This window comes from Solanum dulcamara, chromosome 3 (assembly GCF_947179165.1).
Source record: "Solanum dulcamara chromosome 3, daSolDulc1.2, whole genome shotgun sequence".
Lineage (NCBI taxonomy): Eukaryota > Viridiplantae > Streptophyta > Magnoliopsida > Solanales > Solanaceae > Solanum > Solanum dulcamara.
Genome location: NC_077239.1, coordinates 41,445,795 through 41,467,352, shown reverse-complemented (window position 1 = coordinate 41,467,352; position 21,558 = coordinate 41,445,795).

Here is a 21,558-nt window from a genome sequence, read left to right as displayed (position 1 = left end):
ACATGTGTATACATTCCCTTAGGAGGTGACACATGTCATCCCCTAAGGGTGACATGTGTCAAGCCCTTATTGGGTCGCCTCAACCATGCAACTACCCCTAGGCTACCATATGGCAGTGGGGTCCACCCCCAAGTAGGTGCATCACCTACTTGGTCCAAGTAGGTGCATCACCTACTTGGTCCAAGTAGGTGCATCACCTACTTAGTCCAAGTAGGTGCATCACCTACTTGCTTCCGAGTAGGTGCTACACCTCCTTCTACCTCTTCTGTGGGTTCATAATCTCATCTCACTTTAAGAACCTATGAAATCCTTGATACGTGAGCTCAACATGTACTACAGTAGCTTGAGTATATAAGACATCCAAGTTGGTAGCTTACCCACGTAATTCGAGTCCCATGACTTGTTATTTTGTCCCCCAACTCGCTTCAAATCCTTATAGCCCCATTTCGAACCTTCACTCTTATGGGGCATCACATCCTCCCTTCGTTAGAGTTATTTGATAATATTATAGATAATCTGATTAACAAGACAAGTTTCAAGAAGCTAAAGAAGACGTTCCAAAGCACAAAGGTATGGGGTATAAAAAATCATGTAACCAATATAAGAGTTCAGCAGTTGGGATTACCTGTGGACATAGGGAATAGGTACAGATACTTGTGTTTCATTTCCTCTTCTGCTTCCCAGGTCATTTCTTCGCGATTCTCATTTCACCACATCACCTTGATGGAAGCTACATCCTTAGTACGCAATCTTCTAATTTGCCAATCTAAGATGGCGATAGGTTTCTCTTCGTAGGATAACTCCTCTGTGACCTGGATATTATCTACGGGATATACTCTAAATGGATCACCAATGCACTTGCGAAGCATTGATACATGGAAGACTGGATGTACTGCTTCCATATCCGGTGAAAAGTCCAGCTCATAGCAACCTTGCCTATTCGGCGGAGGATCTTCTAAGGGCCAAAATATCTCGGACTCAGCTTCCCTTTCTTGCCAAACCTCATTACTCATTTCATGGGCGACACCTTCAAGAAGACCCAGTCACTCACTTAAAGTTCCAAAGGTCGATTTCGATTGTCTGCATATGACTTTTGCCGACTACGGGCAGCTAATAATCTTTCCTGAATAAGCTTCACCTTCTCCACAGCTTGTTGGACCATGTTTGGGCCTATTAGTTGACTTTTGCCAACATCAAACCAACCAATAGAGGATCTACACTTCCTTTCATATAAAGCCTTATATAGCACTATCTAGATGCTGGAGTGATAGTTTTTATTGTAAGCAAACTCAATAAGTGGTAAATGATCATCCCAGCTACCTTTAAAATCAATAATACAGGCACGCAACATATCTTCTAGCATTTGAATAGTACGCTCAACCTGCCCATCAGTCTGAGGATGAAATGTTGTACTAAGATGCACCTGCATCCCCAAACCTTCTTGGAATGATCTCTAAAAGTTGGTTGTGAACTGATCTCCCCTATCTGATATAATAGATGTGGTAACTCCGCAAAGTCTTACTATCTCCTTGATATATAGCTTCGTGTAGTCCGCAACTGAGTTTATGGTCCTGACTGGAAGGAAGTGGTCTGATTTTTTAGCCTATCCACAATAACCCATATAGAATCATATTTTCGGAGAGTGCAAGGTAAACCTATAATGAAGTCCATGTTAATTGCTTCCCATTTCCAAGTTAGGATCTCCATCTCCTATAGTAACCCACCTAATATTTTATGTTCAATTTTAACATATTGGTAGTTCGAGCATTGGGCTATGAACTCTACTATATCCTTCTTCATACCATCCCACTAATATAAACATCTGAGGTCATGATATATCTTGGTTGATCTGGGATAAATAGAATAATGGGCATGGTGTGCCTCTCCCAGTACTTGCTATCGTAGCCCTGCATCTTCTGACACACAGACTCTGCATCTATATCGTAGTACCCCGCTAGGTGTCATCTCGAATGGCATATTTTCCTTCTAGAGAGCTACGTCCCTATATTGTGTCAGAATAGGGTCCTTGTACTGACATTGCTTTATCTCTTCCATGATTGAGGATTTAGAAACTCCTCGAACAAAAAACCCACCATCATCTGAATCAGCTAAGTAGACTCCAAGGCTAGCTAATTGGCAAATCTCACAGACTATCTCCCTTTATTCTGGTTGTAAACCTGCTAAGCTACCCATTAATTTATGGTTGAGTGCATCTGCCACCACATTTGCTTTCCCAAGGTGGTATAGAATGTCGACATCATAGTCCTTCAGTAATTCTAACCACCTTCTCTATCTTAGATTCATCTCTTTCTATTTAAAAACGTACTGGAGGGTTTTGTGGTCCATATAGATATCAACATATATGCCATACAGGTAGTGCCTCCTTATTTTTAAAGCATGAATCACCGCTGCTAATTCTAAATCATGAGTTGGGTAATTACTTTCGTGCTTCCCGAGCTACCTGGAGGCATAAGCTATAACTCTACCATGTTCTATTAATACACATCCCAGCCCAACATCAGAAGCATCACAGTAAATAACATAGCCATTTGGTCCTTCAGGAAGAGAGAACAGGAGCCGTAGTCAATTTATCTTTTAGCAACTGGAAATTTCGCTCACAAGAATCAGTCCACTGGAACTTAGCCACCTTTTGAGTTAGCCTAGTTAAAGGAGCCGAAATGGAAGCAAACTTTTCTACTAACCTCCTATAGTATCCTTCTAGCCCCAAAAAACTACGTACATCCATAGGGGTTGTAGATGTTGGCCAGGCCTTCAAAGCCTCAATCTTCTTCGTGTCTATGTGAATACCATCAGGCCCAATAACGTGCCCCAAAAATGCCACTAAAGTCAGCCAGAATTCATATTTAGAGAACTTAGCGTACAACTTCTGATGTTGGAGTACTCCTAGTACCACACGCAAATGGTCCGCGTGTTCCTTTTCTAATCGTGAATAAACCAGAATATCATCAATGAATATAATCACGAATAAATCTAGAAATGGTTTGAACACTCGGTTCATCAGATCTATAAACACCGTTGGAGCATTTGTCAATCCAAAAGATATCACTTTAAACTCATAATGTCCATATCATCTTTTGAATGTGGTCTTCGGGATATCTTATTCCCTTACCCGTACCTGATGATAGCCCAACCGAAGGTCTATCTTCAAAAAGCACTTAGCACCCTGTAATTGGTAAAACAAATCATCAATCATGGGGAGGGGATATTTGTTCTTAATTGTTACCTTGTTCAGCTGCCTTTAGTCGATGCACATTAGCAGTGACCCATCTTTCTTTTTTACAAACATTACTGGTGCTCCTCAAAGCAATATGCTGAGCCTAATGAAGCCCTTTTCCAGTAAGTCTTTTAGTTTCTCCTTTAACTCCGCGGGTGTCATTCTATATGGAGGGATAGAGATGGGATGAGTATCTGGTAACACATCTATAGTGAACTCTATCTCTCATTCAATAGGAAGACCTAGGAGTTCATCTGGGAACATATTTGGATATTTATTGACTACGGGTACAGATTGGAGAGTTAGTACCTCCACTTCTAGATTATGCACACGGACTACATGATAGATATACCCCTTTCTAATTATTTTCCTTGCCTTGAGGTATGAAATGAATTTACCCTTCAGAGATGTTGTGCTCCCTACCAACTCGATAATTGGTTTACCTGGGAACTAGAACCAAACCAGTTTGTTTCTACAATTTATGTTGGCATGACAAGAAGCCAACCAGTCCATGCCCATAATAACATCAAATTCCATCATATCTAACTCTATAACTGAGTCTCCCACTGGTGTGGACACCTCAAATAACTCTATTAACTCAGGCTTTATTCCAATTCTACTAGCAACAAAGGGGGATATATATGATAAAGTACAACCTGGATATATCAATGCATACACGTCCCGAGAAAAGATTGATAATATATATGTAACCACGTTGGGTGACGCTTCTTGACCCTGTCTGCTAGCTAAGGCATACATGCGGTTGGAAGGACCGCTAGAACTAGAAGCTCCCCTATGGCCTCTACCACGGCCTGCTGGTGTCTGCATACCCCGCCCCATTGGTCGCATAGCTACTGAAGAAGAAGAACCCGCAACTGACCCAGTTGGTTAAGACGCACCACTAGGAGTACCCTTGAATGGACATTCCCTCACAACATGGCCTTGGCAGCCACAAGAGAAAAAAGAACTTGTATTCCAATGACATTCTCCAAAATAAGGTCTACCACAATGGGGACACTAGGTCAACAGTGGTCTAGATCATCGAGAACTCCGATTCACCTGTGTACCTGCAACCCTGGAGCTTTGTCCAGCTCTCGAATACCCGATGCTCTTAAATCTTCCACCTGGAAACTATAGGGTGTGCTCTGAGCTGGCTGGGAGGGATATCTACCATGCTGTTGAGGCTGCCCACCTCGAAAGCCACCATAATAACTAGTTGATTTAGTTCTCTTACGCTATCCTCTATCAGAATCTCTCTCGAGTTGATGCCCTCTATGCCGATCCTCCACTCCTTGTGCATATGCCTGTACCCGAGCAATATCCATGCCTAGCTAAGAAGCCATGGACATACAGCTATCAATCAGGTAATGATCTAGCCCCATCACATAACGATGCACCCTATCAGCCATATCGCCTATAACTGTGGGCGCATGTCTTGCTAACGAGTCAAACTCAAGGTTGTAGTCTCTAATACTCCTACCATTCTATTTCAACTGTAAGAATTTATCAACTCTAGCTTGTTTCATTTCTGGAAGTACAAAGTGGCTAAGAAAGGCTTCTATTAACTCATCCCATTCGGCCGGAGGAGCACCCTCGCCCCTCAATAATTCCCACGACTCATACCAGTTAGCGGCTACCTCACATAGTCGATATGAAGCCAATTTAACCGACTCAATCTTCAAAGCCCTAATGATTCACAGTGTACACTACATTTGTCGAGTGAACTCTTATGGATCCTCTGCAGGTCTTGATCCATGAAATTCTAGGGGATTACAGGCTAGGAAGTCATGGACCCTCAAGTTATCTTATATGCATGCATAATCTAGGCCATGCCTTCGAGCTTGTCCTATCATCAGTCTAGTTAGCAACTGCACTGCGTCTCTCATTGCTCTATCCTCCACCCCTTGCTGTGGGGTTGGAGGCTCCGGTACTGGGGCTTCAAGACCTGCAGCTGCCACTTCCCTAAACTCCTCTGGAGGTACCTATGTAGTATAACTCTCCGACTGAGGCACAATCCTTGGTACAGATTGGGCACGAGCCCTAGTAACTCTCGGGGACTGACTGGTTTCCCCTATTGCTGACTTTCCCTTCTGGGTGGTTGTTGCTTTCCTCGGAGGCATTACTGCAAGCATAAAAGTAGGTTAGAGAAAGCTCATCCTAAGAACATAGCTCTATCGCACGATCTAAGACAAGAAAGAACGATAATATCCTAGATGTCCTGTAGCCTCCTACTTATAGATGTGGTGCACGACACACTGATAAATAGGACTCTACTAGACACGGTCTGTAGACATTCCAAGGAAGGACCGCTCTAATACCACTTCTTTCATGACCCAACCCCATAGGCCGTAATGGGTGCTCGAACTGGACACTCACATATACTCCTACAAACTATAAGTAAACTTCCCTTATTTATGCTACAATGTATCGACATGCATGATAACATATGAGCCGATGAGGCTATCATAACATGTAGGGTCATCCTATAGTAAAATCTCATACGAGCCGACAAGGCTACCGTGACAAAGAGGACATCCCAAAACATTCGCCTTACAGGCACCACTATACATACATACATATACAATCCACATACACATATACACAACCCACATGCATGTCCATCGACCTCTAAGAGTAAGAATAGTAACATAAAGCGGGACAAGGTCCCCACCATACCTGTAACAAATAAATATATACATCGAAAGTTAGAACCAAAATCTAGGCTCCAGCATAATGGAGCGCTTTTGATATGCTGAGTGAGACTCCTACGCTGGTGGATTCCCAAAGTTGGTATCTGAACTTGAGGGCATATAACATAGCCCCTTAAAGAGAGGAGGGTCAGTATGATATATGTACTGAGTATACAAAGCATAACTGGAAGCATATCTAAAATAAAGAGATCCAGGGGGATAAATACTTTACTTAAGAAAACACTGTACCTGTACCTTGTGAATCAAAAAACCATTCATGCTCATATTATACAATATAGTTTGCCCTTTCAGGGGCTCAATGAATCATAATTGTAGGACCATCATCAGGTTCGGTGCCATCACCACCTTATCACATCACATCATCATACATATATATATACATATGTATCCGGCCCTCTAGTGAGGGACTCGGTGAATCATTTATGTCATTGCATTATTAACTCCTCATATAGCATACCCAACCCTTTAGGAAGGGACTCGATGAGTCATTTATGTCATTGCACTATTATGTCCTCGTATAGTGTACCCGGCCCTTTACTAAGGGACTTAGTGGATAATATAGTGAATGCGCACGATTACGTACCCGACCCGAGACTCGGTGATAGAAGGGTTATGGTATACACAAGTAAAGTAGTGAGTAACCATATACAATTTAAACCATCAGTGAAAACTTGCTGAAATAATCAAAATGAACTATCATTCAAAAATTAAGACAATAGCCATAACAAGTACCTTTGGAGTGTCATTATAGTTTGCATCAAAGTAGCACTTTGGAATCATCTACTCGTATCAAGGCATAATAAAATATCTTTTGGAAGTTAAGAAAATGGCCATCTTAGTGGCTTTGAGAATTGGGGCTTCCTTGGGATCACATATACTTCATCTATTTGTTTCATAAAGTTCATGCCAAAAAAAAGAAGATTAACTTTACCTACTTACTACTTCCCAAGGTATAGAAAAACTTGAGAAGCCATAGTTCAATTATTAGAAGAGTTCTAGCTTAAAGGAGTGAATAAGAGTCATGCTTCATACCACAACATAAGTTATACCAACTTAGGATGGTTGGACACTTTTACATGAATCGAGGCAAAAGGACATAAGTTCTAGAAAATTAAAAACGTTAGCCATCCTAGTGTACTTAAGAATAAGAGCTTCTTGTAGAATTTTTGCATTCTTCGTCCGTTGGCTTTCTATGGTTCATTCCAAAATAAGAAAGAAGATAAGCTTTACATACCCTCTACTTTCCCTCATAGATTCATTATATACATATATCATACCCGGTCCGTCATGAGCTCGGTATCATAACTTTCTTATTGCTTTACCATACCATCATATAATGTACCCAACCCATGATGGGACTCGATGAGTAATCATAGCATTATAACATCGTACGTATGTCAAAGACATATCAAGAGGGAAAAAGGGTAGCTTTACATACTTGTGCCAAAACATGCCAAGAGAAAGCTTCACATACCTTTTCAAGGATTAATCGAAATCCGGCTTGTCTTGATATCTCCTTAACCTATTTGACATTAAATTAATACTAAGTTTAATACCATTTCATTTTCCAATATCCCACTCTACAACCAAGTACTAATAGGAGTCATTTCCTATCCATTACCCTTGACTAGTTTGTTACTAGTTGCGAAGCTATCGAAAATCGGGCAGCATCTCCCCTATAACTTACCCTATCCAACTGATAATCTTAGAAGCTATATTAACAACAAAAACCAGCAGCTATATATACAATCAAATCACCTCAACATTACTCAATACAATTCCAAACAACTAGCTCAAAACTATGATACCAAAATAGAGTTTTTAGCCTTTATTTTGTAAAACAATTTATCATACGAAATGAAGGGTTGTGTGGATGCAACCATAAGCACCCACATCCCTTTTTGATTACTTTACATCCTTCCAAAAGGCAATTAAAGTACCCCAACCTGCAGAACCACAACAACAACACACTACTCGACTTCGATTTACCTACTACAACTTCAATTTAGTTTCTTTCTAACGTCAAGCATCCTTATACACTTTTCCCACTTCTAGCCTCACTTAAGATATGTAATATACCCCATAAAAACATCATAAACTTTAATTTGAAAGGGAAATCCTTACCTTATCAAAAACTCATCAAACTCATTGAAATTTTCCTCGTAAGTTCCTTTAGCGCGCCTAAAACTTCGTGGCTGTTTGATAACGTTTTGGGCTACTCCAAATTATAAATTTTCATTACTAACACCTTCACAACATAATTTTATACCCTATATAATTAGCTCACGGAATGAAATTGGGGAACTCACCTTTTCTCCTCAAAACCGTAGCGCTCTCTCTCTTTAGCTTCAAGTTTTCTCTTCTATTCTTTTCTTGAATCTTCTTTTGTTGTTAAATATGACTTATTAAATAAGGATAAAATTACAAAAAGTCATAAACATACATATATAGGCAATTTTAGGGGGTTACACGTGTCAACCCCTAAGTGGTGACACATGTTAAGCCCTCATAGGCATTTGCACCCCTTTCTCGAACTAGGAGCTGCCACGTGGTAAGTGGGGGCCCACCCCCTTGCTTTAGCTGCTGCAACATGGCACTCCCAGCTTCTTCCACGTGACACTCCCTCATGCTACCATGTGTCACTCTCTTTTCCTCCTCGTGGGTTCGTAATCTTGTCTTACTTTATGAACTAATGTATTCCTTGCTACGTAAGCTTGGTATGCACTCAAGTAACTTGAGTATGTAAGATTTTCAAGTTGATAGCTTACGTAGGTAAGTCGAGTCTTATGACTCATTACTTGGCCTCCAACTTCTTACGGATTCTTATAGCCCTATTCCCAATCTTCTCTATTATGGGGTATCATATTTTCCTTTCCTTAAATTTGTTTGGTAGCGTTATAGATTATACAGCTCACATGGTAACTTTTAAGAAGCTCAAGAGCTTTAAGAAGCTCCAAAAAACTTAAGAACTTTTCAAGAAACTTAAGAAGCTTAAGAAGTTTAAGTAACTTAGGAACCTTCCAAGGTACAAAAGTACGGGGTATAACAAAGGTAGCCTTGTTGATCTCAGATATGGACACCTTCAAGCTCATGGTGTATGCCCAACAAGTTAAAAAGAATAAGAAAAAGGACTGAGAGTAGAAGCAAAGCATGCTAGCCAAATCCGCAGGTAATGAAGGACATCACAAGAAGGGAGGTAATGGATATCATTCTTTCTTCCATATGAGGTCTTATGGATATGCACCATATACAATAAGTGCACCTGCATCTAACAACAGGAATGACCAAATAACTAGAATTTCAAAGCCCTAGGCCCTCAGACCCAGGAAAGTATGGCTTAGAGTTCAGCATGCAAGATGCCTTATGGTAAGTGTGGAACACTCCACATCGGAGAGAGTCAAGACAGAAATAATGGTTGTTATAAGTGTGTCCAGATGGGTCACTTTATGAGAGATTATACATTAGAAAGGCAGGGTAATGGAGGCAATAGAGCCCAATCTTCTTCACCAGAACATCCCAAGAAGAGAAAATAAGAGAGGTTCTACTTAAGGGACAGGCGGGGTCTAAACCTTCTATATGGTATGGCCAACCAGCATGACCAAGAGAACTCGCCAAATGTTATCACTAGTATGCTTTGAGTCTTTTCTCATGATATTTTTGCTTTACTTGATTTAGGTGCTACTTTGTGTTTTATGACTCCTTATGTAGATATTAAGTTTTGGATTCTTCCTGAATGACTCTTAGAACCATTCAGTGTGTCCATTCTAGCTAAGAGAGTCTATCATGATTGTATAGTATCCATATACCATAAAGACACTTCTACAGACCTAGTTGAGCTAGATATTGTTACTTTAATTTCAATTTTGGCATGGTCTGTCTTTATGCTTGCTATGCCTCAATTGATTGTAGAACCGGAGTAGTCAAGTTTTAATTCTCGAATGAGCCAGTTAAAGAGTAGAAGGGTAGTCCATCTTTGACTAAGGGTCAATTTATTTCCTACCTTAAGGATATAAAGTTAGTTTCTAAAGGGTGTATCTATCACATTGTCTGAGTTAGAGATCATAGTGTAGAGACACCATCCATCAGTCAGTTCTAGCGGTTAGTGAGTTTCCAGAAATCTTTCCTGAGGATTTGTCTGGTGTCCCTCCCAATAGGATGATAGATTTTAGAATAGAAGTTCTTTCCGATATGCATCATATTTCTATTCTGCTATATAGAATGGCTCCCATCGAGTTAAAAGAGTTGAAAGAGTAGTTGAAGGATCTTGTAGATAAGGGATTCATTAGGCAGAGTGTCTCACCTTGGGTCACTTTTATCCTATTCATGCAAAAAAAGATGGGACCCTAAGAATGGCATTGACTATCGTCAACTAAACAAGGTTACCATAAAGAATAAGTATTCCTTTCTAAGGGTCGACAATCGACCAACTTCAGGGTGCCACATATTTCTCCAAGATACACCTCACATCAATCCATCATTAGTTCAAATTAAGAGAATGTGATTCCAAAAGACTACCTTTAAAACCAGTTATGGTCACTATGATTTTCTAGTCATGTCCATTGGTATGACTAACGCTACTACAACATTTATGGACCTCATGAATAGAGTATTCAAGCATTATCCAAATATGTATGTGATTGTTTTGATCGATGAAATACTGATCTATTCGAGGAATAAGGAGGACCATGCCAACCATCTTAGAATTGTTCTTCAAACACTCATGGAAAAGGAGTTATATGCTAGGTTTTCAAAGTGTAAATTATGGCTTACAAACGTGGCATTCTTAGGCCATATTATTTTGGGAGATGGTATTCGTGTTGATTCATAGAAGATTGAAGCTATCAAGAACTGGTCAAGACCTATATCTTCAGCTGACATAAGAATTTTGTTAGATTTAGTTGGTTATTATAGGAGATTTATTGAAGCATTCTCATCCATATCATCGCCATTGAATAAGTTGACTCAAAAGAAGACTAAATTTCAATGGTCCAATATTTGTGAGAAGAATTTTCAAGAGCTAAAAACAACGTTGAATATTGCTCTAGTTGAGGGAACAAATGGATTTATAATTTATTATGATACATCTAGATTTGTATTGGGTTGTGTTCTAATGCAGAAAGGCAAGGTTATTGCATATTCTTTCGGACAGTTTAAGGTTCATGAGAGAAATTATCTGATTGATGAATTAGAGTTGGCAGTGATAGTGTTTACACTCAATATTTGGTGTCACTATCTTTATGATGTGTATGTTGATGTGTTCATGGATCACAAAAGCCTAAAATATGTATTCGGTCATAAAAAACCTAATCAGAGGTAGAGAAGATGGCTTGAGTTCCTCAAAGACTATGACATGAGTATCTTTTACCATCTAGGTAAGGCTAATACTGTTGTTGATGCCCTTAGTAGGTTGTCTATAAGGAGTACCACTCATGTTGAGGAGGAGAAGAAAGAGTTGGCCAAGGAAGTGCATAGACTTGCACATTTGGGAATTATTCTTGTGGACTCATATGAGGGAGGTGTTAATGTCCAGAATGGAAATGAGTCATCTTTAGTTGTCGAGGTAAAACAAAAGTAAGATCAAGATCCTATTCTCCTCCAATTGAAAGATGATGTTCATAAGCAGAAAGTAATGTCTTTCTTCAAAGGGAAAGATGGAGTGTTGAGATATCAAGGCAAGTTGTGTGTTCCAATTGTTGACAGTCTCCAAGACAGAATAATGGAAGAAACCCATAGCTCCAGGTATTACATCTATCCTGGTTCTACAAAGTTGTAGCACGACTTGAGGGAGGTCTATTGGTGGAATGGTATGAAGAGAAATATAGAAGAGTTTGTATCCAAGTGCTCAAATTGCCAAAAAGTCAAAGTTAAGCATTAAAGGCCTTGTGGTATAGCTTAAAATATAGAGTTGCTAGAATGGAAGTGGGAGATGATCAACATGGATTTCATTACAGGCTTACCGTTATCTCGTAGACAACATGATTCGACTTGGGTGATTGTGGATAGGTTGACTAAATTAACCCACTTCTTGCATGTGATGACTACATATTTAGTAGAGGATTATGCAAGATTATACATTCAAGAGATAGTAAGATGGCATGGAGTTCCATTATCCATCATCTTGGACAGAGGTACTCAATTCACTGCACAATTTTAGATGTCCTTACTGAAAGGTTTAGGTTTGAAGGTGAATCTTAGCACCTCTTTCTTCCCACTATGGATGGTCAAGACAAGCGTACAATTTAGATTCTTGAGGATATGTTGAGATCCTGTGTTATCGATTTCAAGGGTAACTAGGATGACCACTTGCCCCTTATACAGTGTGCTTAAAATAACAATTTTCATTCGAGCATTCAAATGGCTCCATATGATGCTCTTTATAAAAAGAGATGTAGATCACCAATTGGGTGGTTTGAGGCTGGTGATGCTAACTTGATAGGTCCAGATTTAGTTTAGTAGGCAATTGAGAAAGTGAAGCTCATCCAAGAAAGGTTGAAAATTGTGTAAAGTCACCAAAAATCCTACATTAGTATTAGGAGAAGAGACTTAGATTTTGAGGTAAATGATTGGGTGTATTTAAAAGTTTTGCCCATAAAGGGAGTTATGAGGTTTGCGAAGGAAGGAAAGTTGAGTTCGAGTTACATTGGTCCTTACTAGATTATAAAGAGAGTGGGCAACATCACTTATGAGTTAGAGCTTCTTTTAGAGTTAGATGTAATTCATCCAGTGTTCCATATCTCTATGCTCAAGAAATTCTTAGGAGATCCTTCACTCATTGTTCTTACCGAAAATATTAGAGTGAAAGGTAGCTTGTCCTATGAGGAGATTCCTATCCGGATACTTGATCATCGGGTTTTAAAATTGAGGACCAAAGAAGTTGCTTCAGTTAAAGTTTTGTGGCGAACCCATTCATTGAGGAAGCTACATGGGAGGCCGAGGAGGATATGAAGTCCAAATACCTACGTCTATTCGTTCCTCCTAGTGTGGATGTTGAAGGTAATATTCCTATTGCCATTTATGAGATTAGTACCTTCATGGGCGACTATGCATATAAACAACCAATATGTTACTCAGGAGCTAAAACAAAACTTAAGGTAAGGGGGGAACAAAACACCCCCATCTACCACAACACCACGAAAGGCTATACTACCCTTCTCACAACTCCAACAACAAGAAATTCCAAACCAATAACTTCAAGGGATGGCACGCAACTAAGGAAACCTTATAAACCTACTAGTTTTAATAGCACAACTGCCCCGACAATTAAATAAATTAGTATAGCCAACTAGCTAACAAGGATTGGCCTTGCAGCAAAAGAAACCAATAAGGGAGACAAATGGGAAACTTGTCTAGGACTATTGAAAACACATAACACAGCCACCAAGGAAAAGGCACATGGATTTATTCAACCACTACTAAAAAATATAGGAATTCGACCTAGCTAATCCACTATTAGAAGAAATCAACTATAGGGGATAAAACATACACACATAATCCAAATAAAACTGACACAAAAATCAAGAGACAAATAACAAGTCAAATATGCACATATGGTTATGAATACCCCTAAACTACACCCTATAAGTAAGGAAGGACAAAGAAAGGAAATCGCACAAATACAATCGATACCTAGAGACTCAGCCTCTAGCTGGCCTGTATGAGCATAGAACAGATCCTAACCAACCTCAGCTTAAGCAGATGAAATACCACTAGCAATACTCTAAGCACTACCTCTAACTAGAGGCAACATAAACCCATGAGACTGGCCTGATTGAGCAAACTGTACATTGGTCCTACACTGAGGACACTCTCTAGATTGATGGCCAAACTCCCTACAAATGCGAAAAGGTCTAAATGCTCTAGTCTACGGAGTAGGAGAGGTATACAATATCAAAAAGATCATCTCCCACTTGGGGAACTCCTTGTACCAGTGATCAAACTCCCCATAATCATAGCAACCTCTATAGTTTGAAGCCCCAACGAGAAGAACGTGTAGAATCCCCTAGTGGCCTTTAACAAACTATGGATCATCTCCAACACCTGAGAACCACCTCTAGTTGACTGCACCGGTTTTCTATAACACTCTCTAAAAAAGTGACCTACCTCACCACACTCGTAGAAACTACCAGAGTATCGACCTGCTAGAAGGACCCAGCTGGAGTAAAATGACCTCCAACACCTGAAGGCCTAATGTGCTCACCTCGTGAAGTCTACCTGAACTCTTTCTATCATAGGATCTATGACCTACCTTCAAACCTCTAAGAACCTAGTGTTCTACCACTACAAGACTGGTAGGTTGAGAAGGAAGGTGAGCCTCACTAGACTGATATTAACCCTGAAGTGGGATGCTATCACCACTGTACTGATGGCGAGGCCTCTTACCACTACTTTTGTACGTCTCAAGAAATGCCTACTCCATGATCCTCATGTGACTAGCAGCTTGGGGATAGGTAGACCCCAATGCTATTAAATACTCCGATGCTAAATGGAGTGGAAAAGAAAATCATCTGACAAAGTCCTGACTCATATCTCGATCTGTAGGTGATAAAGTGGGGTTATGCCCGACTCACTCAATAAATCCCAACACATACTCAAATATTGACGAAGAACCTTGCTGGAGAACCATCAACCCATAGCTAGTCTAAGAACCATCTATTAAAACTCTAGTAAACTATGTTACGCTCCAATTGTACAATCTAAGAAAATAGATTCCAAAAGATCAATCTTAGAGATTATTCAAAGAAAGGACAATTTAGGAGCTAACACAATATAGAAAAGGAAATAAGAGCAAAGAGATATGATACACAGAGAAAAGAACCATAGTCAAAGAATGCACCTAAAAGCAAAAGACAACAACCTATCAACATAAATGAAGCATTATGGGAGTCTATTAGTAAAGAATGAAAGGCGACAATCACCGCTAATCAAATAATCACCTAAGGACTAATGTAACTCAGCCTAGCAGGGAATACGATCAACATATACAACATAAGATAAGTACAATTATAATAAAAAAATAACCGATTGAATGCCCATACTCTAGAAGGTATAAACAGTACAAACATACCCCAGCCCCCATTAAATTGGGGGACCAAAAAGCAAATAAGTATATTGGTGATAGGCGATGCAAAATGAATGCAAGTCTACAGTAAAAACCAGTAACATCATTGGTGTCTCTCATAGACTGACAATAACCAAGTGTATAAACCCACCCCAACCCTGAACCTATTAGGTGGGACCCATACAGCTCCCTCATTTGGTTTAGTGGTGCACGAACTAGAAGATCCCATAGGGGATGCGGGAAGTCTGTGTACACTGACAAGGCCCAAACAAGGTCTTATACATAACACATAGAATCCCCATCGTGTACTTGAGAGTGAGTAGTCAAGCTGATGTAGAAAAGAGCGATGCCTCCCTCCCCTAAGATAGTCAAGTATAGGATAAAAGCATCCCAAATACATTTACTATAGAAAAAGGGTAATACTATGTCAGATATCGATAAAAAGTTGAGCGTATCCTCGATGCCTCTAATACTTCAAGCCAAAAAAAAGTATGTCCACTGTGCCTCATAAATCTCAAAACCAGTGTCCAAATGATCCAGGTGGTGCAACTCTCATTAAAAACCAGTTTAAAAAGTATGAGAATTCCTTCTCCAAAATTATAGTAAAATCCATTAAGGAATCGGTATCTTACCACAAAATATGTGAAAATGCTCAATCAATGCTAGTATGTCATCACCACTATTTAAACAAGGTACACACAATTTGATAATGTCACATCAAATCTTACCATATTTCCAAGGTAAAGAAAACTAACACAGGATCAAATTGATCTCGAATATCGCCTCAGGCTCAAATATATAGTACTAGTTAATAAGGCATCATAGCCTACTACCAGAAATAAATTGAGATAGTTGATAAATAGCTCAAAGACATATACAGGGGGAAATATATATATATATATATATATAGGAATGTTGCCTTTACCCCAAATATACAACTCTAGCTTATAATCGAGGACTACTAAGCTAAACTTATGGCTACGACAAGCCATTGAGGTCCCAAGAACTCGCATAAAAGTACTCCATCTATAACAAGACCTATCAAAAGCTACGTCTAGCTATAAGGGTGGTACAGTACATAATAAAGCATCTAAGGCTCAAACTAGCCTAAATCTATCAACATCGATCCTAATAGGGGTAATAGCATGAAGTACATCCCACAAATAAGGCTCATAGCCTACACTATGGATTTTGCGAGATTACTCTAGTCTATAGCTCAACAAGAAACCAAAAAAATGGAATGAAAGGAGCCAAACTCTATACTCGGCAACTAATAGCCTAAATCAAATGTAATTTATACTAAACAGTATCTAATAAAGTTCAGTCAAAGTGGGAGACTAGAGCCTACCTCGAAGCCGATTATACATGCTCTGAATCCACGAAATTGAAGCTTTCCACCTCCTAATCACCTCGAATTACCACTACACTAACAAAATATTGATCATAATGGTAATATAGATATTTTGACATCAAAATTGTATTTTTTAAAGATGGAGCTGAAATCAGGCATAAAATTAAATTGCGGGACCTGCGACAAAATCCTAAAAATGACTCCATGAAAAGGTTCATTTGAGCTTACTGAAATTGTGTTCCAAATTATGACACAATTTGATGCTCGAAAATGAAAATATTAGTTCATGCAATTAATTCACCATTAAAGTTAAAGAAGGAGAGAGGGCAGTAGCTAAAACTCAAAATACCTTAAAAAGAGGTCCCCCGATAGTCCCTGAGGACTCCAACGCATATCCATATCAATTTCGAGCAGCCCAGCCTTTGAATCACCCAAATGGAGATAAAATGAGGGAGAAATCACGTTTTGAAAATGAGGGTTGAATGTTTATTTTCGATTTGAAGTTAAGGCATATATGGTCGCTAAAAGCAAATCCTGGTTACTAAAAAGACATTTTTGGTCGCTAAATTTCTGCAACGGATATTAGATTTTTTTCTATTTTTTTAAAGTCTCTGAATGGACCCTCGAGATTCATTCGGGACCCGATAAAAATAAATCAAATATGTCACCCCACTAAATATGATATTTGGACTCAATTAAATTGTTGTGTTTTCGAAAAAAGATTATTATGATAGAAATACCCCTTTGAGGCCCCATTAAGCCTAAAACTTAACTTCTCTCCTAAATATCCAAAATCAAAAATATTACCTCGAGACCCAAACCAAAGGTCCTACTGGACCAAATTCACCATTTCAGAGCTAATGGCATTTATAGAATTCTTATATGATGAATAATTCTTTGAATGTTGACCAATGTGAACTCTAGGCCTTTAAGCTTCCCAACATCTTATCTAAGTGATCAAACTCACACTGAAAGCCTCAAAACCCAAAATAAAGGTCACTCTAGATCAAATTTCACATTCAAGAGCTAACCATTCTAAAGGAATTTTAATATGAGGAACGTTTACCAAGTATATTGGACAAAGTCAAACTTTGACTACAACTTCAAAGTTGAAAAGCCTTATGGAACAAACTCGCACCGAAAGCCTCGGTATTTGAGATAATAATGCCACTAGACTAAAATGATAACTTTGGAGCCGATGGAAATATCAAAATTTCATTTAGAGGCTGTTTTCTTGGAGTTTTGACTGTATCAACCATTCAAACTCTAAGGCTCCAAAATATACAAATGATTATAAAACCCAAATGAACAACCAGGTGACCAAACTGTCAGTGTCAGCAAATCATAAATGACTTGAGGTCACTACAAAAAAGCTCTGAATGCTGAAAAATTAAAAAACAAAGGAAATGACCGGAAGGGTCATTATAATTCAAGTGTGATTTGCATTTGTTAAGTGAGTTCGAAGTTCATTTGAATTTGGACTCCCCTAACTTGAATGCTAAATTACTATAATACCTCAAAAACCCCAATTTAGTATATCTTCTATATGTTAAATTCATATTTATATTTATATTTAATTAAATTTATATTAAAAGCAAGAACTCAAACAATACAATAACTAAACAGTGAATTATAGGAGAAGGTATATTATAGCTGTAACTAAGAGATTTTAAGAGTTACTTTTCTTACTTTTACATATCACAATTATTTATAAATTTGAAAATGAGAAAAAGGGAGAAAAAATAAATATAATTGGAGCCCATGGAGGGTTGCCACATCACATTTTCTACTTAAATTATAAATATATATATATATTTTTGGATATTGATTTCACAACTTTACATAAAGTTAGAAATAAGTTGGTATTTTTACCAACTCATTAGACTAAAATTCTTGAATTATTGCCATGTTTAATGCTAATTGAAGGGCTTTTAGGCCCTGGTTTTCTTATGTGCAGGCATTCTATAGAAAAAGCAAGTTTAAAAGACTTGCATCTAAAAACCACTGAATCACACTAGCGAAGGAACGGGTGCCTCAAAGAAGATGACATCCATCTCGCCAACTAAACGCTAGTTGGACTTGAGCAGGCTGAAAATACTACCTACACTACAATCGGTGCATCACAATGGATGATCGAAGATTTTTCGATCCTAATGTAGAAGCTCCTAGAAGCATAAAGGTTGAAGTAAGGAAGAGAATGAGGTCTCACAATAGTGGATCAGTGAATTATCGGTCCAGCGCATGTCTCAATGTGGAAGCTGATGGACTGAAAATGGATTTATGAAAATTAGTGCTTTCTTTGAAAATTTTCTGGGACCAAAATAGGAATTTATGCAATTATGGATAATTAATCTCATTATTCAATTTACTAATAGTGGAGAGTGGAGAGTACTGAGAAGTTTCTAGGGAGATAGAACCTTCATCTCCATAGTGAATAGCTGTTAACTTAGTGAAAGAGAAACCTTCAATATCGTATTCTCCAAAGATTGGATTCAGATTTTTTTTCATCATTTTATCTTGGAATGAATATTTCCTTTATGGATATTATCTTTATTCCCTGTTTTATGAGTAGATAAATCCATAGCTATGGTTGTGTGCTTGATTGGGGTGTAAAATCTCGAATAGGTTTTGATTAATCTTCTCTATAATTGATTTTATGACATAGATTTATTATTTTCTTGAAGTTTTGATTCAAACAATCAGTAGTTGAAAACAATCTCTATGCACACACGCCTAGTCCTTTCCAATCTTGGTTTATGACAGTGTTATTAAAATTCTCATTTTTAATACTTAATAGTGATAATTTGTAGTTGTTAGATAAAAACCCCATTTTAGATACTTATGTTTGTTGATAACTATAATTGATGACTTGTTTGAATTGTCGAATCAATTCAAGAAAAGTATCACCTGCCAGTCCTTGACGTTCGACCCTGACCTAATCAGTTGGATATTGTTTTTCAAATGACCTCCTATGCTCTGAAATATGAGACATAGGTGAGCATTCATAAAAAATGATGCCCTTTTTAGGAACTGTTATATGATCATCTTTGATTTATTTTTATATATAAACTTGTGGGCTATTTGTGTTCTTTTTACTTATTGTTTTATGTTGTTGCTTTCAAAAAATAGGGCAACATGAAGCAAGCATTTGTTGAAGAAAGTGTAGGAGACGGGCATTGCAAATGAGTTTCTTTTTAATAAAGCACCTGCGTAGATGGATATTGTAACACCCCATACTATATTTAACTTAGAGAAATCCCAACAAGCTAAGAGAAAATGAGAAAAGGAGACTACCTAGTGGACCACATGGATCAAATATGACCAATATAATTTTCTAAGATTCATAAGGATGACTCAGAGTACCCCCCAACACTTAGTTAAAATTTTAATTGTCAAGACAGTTTTATGAGCCAACTTTATGACTCTTACAAAACTCTACAATTTGTAGATTCACTCATAGACCTAAGTGTCACATTGTAGTAGCTACTGGAATGTGCACAATTTCCTACGATTAGGTCCTATGACCTGTAACAACTATCACGAGCTATAGGACGGGTCATACAACCCTACCCTCAAAAGACCCATGTGTGCCTACGAGAAGCCTTTACTATTAGTCCTATGTTATACAACCCACAGAAGAGTGGTTAAATTCAATTCACAAAGAAACAATGAAGTCTAATTTGGAATCCAAGACTTCTACGATCTATAGAAAGTTCTACAGTCCATAGAACGACTTGTAGCGGCCCAGACAAGTTTATAGGTGATGGGTAGTATGGTCTATTTCCATCTTTTCCAAACCAAAACTTAATGTTTTGGGACTAAAATAGGTCTTTTATCAATAACCAATGAGCCTTTTCTCTTATTAACAATTAGAGTATTTTGAGATCAAGCATTAAAGAGAAGGAGAAAAGGTAGGGTTGAAGAGTTTCAACCATATTCTTCGAATTTCTCTTAGATCATTGATCTTCTAAGTATGTAAATCTAACAACAATGTTGGACTGAGGTTTTCATCGTTTCTACATCTTCATTCAGTCAAATATTGAGTTTGAGTTTGAGTTTGAGTTTCAATCCCACAAAATTGAGATTTTGAGTTATTATATAATCTCTTATTGAGTTCTCTCTATATTTATTTCTATTGTGATGATTCTCATGATTTTGAGTTCTTGAATTATCATTCATGTCTACATTTATAGGAACCCAAGTTTATTATATTCACATTACTTATTATGCATTATTTTTAGATAAAATAATGATATATTTCTTCTTTTAATAGAAAAAGAGTTTGAGCATGAGATAGAGATTGATGAGTCTTTCATTCACTGAGTTGAGAATAATCATCATTGAGTCTAAATAATTTTGAGTAATAATGCATGTAAATATTTATATTGAGATTGAGTTGAGAACTTAAAGCTATATTTTTATGCATTCTTTAAGCTAAGGAGTAAAACATTTTTAAAAGAGAAGAAATGAGTTGAGAATAGTTTAATTGAGAAAAGTCCAATGAGATGAAATGAGTTATATTTGAATACTTATACTCACTTAAGTTCATAAGAATAATATATATATTTTGGAAGTAGTATTGAGCAACGATTTAGGTAAGACTTTAGATAACTCAAACCCCATAAACTACATACCTAGCATAGGATTTGATCGTATCATTAGTTTGGGCTACTCCTCACTTGATTCCCTGATGTGGACTTTATTAGATCTATGAAATGAGTTGTGTCCCTTACTTTGGCATTGTATTAGATGGTTGTGGCAACTTCAGTAGTTCGTTGTCTCATCATGAGGCTCATAGTGATAGTTATTGGTTGGAGACCTCTCCAAAGAGTAAACATTATTTTTATACTGATTTTTATTACCTCATGTTTTTTGTACAAAATAGTCCAATTCATATATTGCATGCTTTATTGAGCTGAATTGAATGTTCACTCTAATGAGTTGAGTATTCTTGAGTAAGTTTCTTTTCAGCTATCTCACATACCGTACATTCCATTTATTGATGTCATTTGATGCTGCATCATTTAAGATGCAGTCACAGGTGATAGATATCCTCAATAGGCGTATCATGAAGATCAGTTTTCATCCAGCTTTTAGTGAGAACTTTTTGCATTCAGAGGAGCTCTCTGTCATTTCATTCACTCTTCTACTTATTAGTATTTTGAGGTAGCCGTGAGCCTGTCCTATACTTATTTAGAGTCAA